The sequence below is a fragment of the Theobroma cacao genome, unplaced genomic scaffold, assembly GCF_000208745.1.
Source record: "Theobroma cacao cultivar B97-61/B2 unplaced genomic scaffold, Criollo_cocoa_genome_V2, whole genome shotgun sequence".
In the NCBI taxonomy this organism is placed as follows: Eukaryota; Viridiplantae; Streptophyta; class Magnoliopsida; order Malvales; family Malvaceae; genus Theobroma; species Theobroma cacao.
The window spans coordinates 217564-219608 of record NW_017234719.1 but is presented as its reverse complement, the minus strand read 5'-3'; positions in this window follow the sequence as shown (position 1 = coordinate 219608).

The window sequence follows — 2045 nt, the reverse complement described above, 5'->3', positions numbered from 1 at the left end:
ACCTTTATAGACTCGTAATTAGAAATAGACGCGATAATGTGGAATAAGGGTAATTTCGTCATTTCCTTAGTAAGTCCCTAAAAGTAAGTTTTAAACAATATTAAGGCCTAATTAGGCCTAAGGCATAAATGAATGATGAAAATATTGGTAAAATGACAAAAGAAATAAAAATGATGATGATTTTCACGGTAGGGGCAGAATGGTCGTTTTTCACCTCGAGTCAAAATGTTTAAGTTTTCATGAACTTGAGCCTTTCTAGACCATTATGGACTTTTTTTCAGTGTCAAAAGAGTAAAAAGATTGCATAAAGGGTTGGAGGAGAACAAGCTAACTAGTTGAGGGCATTTTCGTAATTTAAGTGGAGTTTGATAAGCTTGAGCTATAAGTATCTTTTTCTTCCAACAGCTTCTTCATTCTCCAGCAGCTTTTCTTCTTCTTCTTCCTCTCATCTCACGTTGCTTTCATCCTCCATGAAAGCTTGATATGAAAGCTACATAACCTTCCTCAAAATAGCTCTAATTTTCAAGCTTTTGTGCACTTCTGCATAGAACCCTTGTACTCTTTCACTTTCTCACTTTAAAACCCTTGAAAAATCTTATTTTCATACTTTCTCTTACTAGTTAGGTGTTTTAGAGAGAGAAAGAGTGTCAAGACCCGAAACTCCCGTCAAGCCCGTCATAACAACTGCGATGTCCCGATCGACACTCATTATCCGGAATGTCAACCAGAGCCCCGCAAGGCTTTAATATCAGTTTTTCATTTCCCCTAGTGAGTAACCGTTGCCAAATATTATGTTCTAAAGGATTTTGAGCTATTTTCAATTTAAAACAGATAAAATAAAAGTTTTCGTCTCACAGGGGCATTTTGGTCATTTTCCACTGAAAATTTCGAAACCAGTTAAAAATGTAGTAAGCAAGTACCAATCGCATAATTTACAATCAAAAATAAGTTTAAGCACCTAAAACCTTTATTTAAAATAAAATTATAATTGTTTGAATATAATGAGAAGATAAAACAAAATGTTCAATAAAATATTTTATTTTCTTATAAACAGTAATTTTAAAGTTATACGTAAATACTTTTTGTAATGCAAAAGCAAAATAAATTCATTCATACTGTAACGCAATAAACTAGAGTATTTAAATTAATTTAAATTTACAATATCAAGTGGGCCCACAAATAACTAGAAGTAAGGAAAACTGTGAACCTACAGTTTGGAGGACGCAAATCCAATGGAAGCTCTCGACAAAATCAGTTATCTACAGCCTACTCGGAGTCTGAAATGGGTGGAAATGAGGGTGGTGAGATTATAAAATCCCAGTGAGTAAACAAACATCATTTAAATCAGCTAAAGCCGAGTAAAAGGAGACAATTAAAATATCCCATCATATTACGTATTTCAAATTTGAAAACTCATCCCAACCCATGCAAACGATTGTATTTTATTTAATTTCTCATTTAGGCTTTTGACTTCTATAAACATTTGGCTCATGCCATCAAATAGTACACGACGACACCTTGATCAGAGGCGTACACTCGAGCCTGCCAAGGCTGTTAAAATTTCACATACACGTAAAATATATTTTTAGTTTGAGAAAAACACAGCCGTTCCTTGGCGTTAGCAGAGTTCTTCATCACGAGGTGGTTCGACGTGACGTGAACTCTATCCATACCTCAGGAGATACCCTACGAGCCTCTTCGACCGAGGTACATATATATATATCCGAATTTTGTGCCCTTCTAATAGGCTGGTCCACAGAATCCGCCAACTGTAGCAAGCTAAACCCACCATACAATAAAATTCAACAACATGATATGACAATTATTGTAATTCACAGCCTTTCAAGGCTAAATACACATTTCATATATTTCAACACAAATACCAATTCAGCCATTCATGCAAATATTGTCATAAGCCATTCGATTTCAAATCATAAATTTACAACATAACAAGTGGTCTCCAATTACTCTATTTTTCAAAATCATTATTCGATTTCAAGACAATTTATAAAATCTTTTTATGTAAACACATTTTGTTTGTAAAA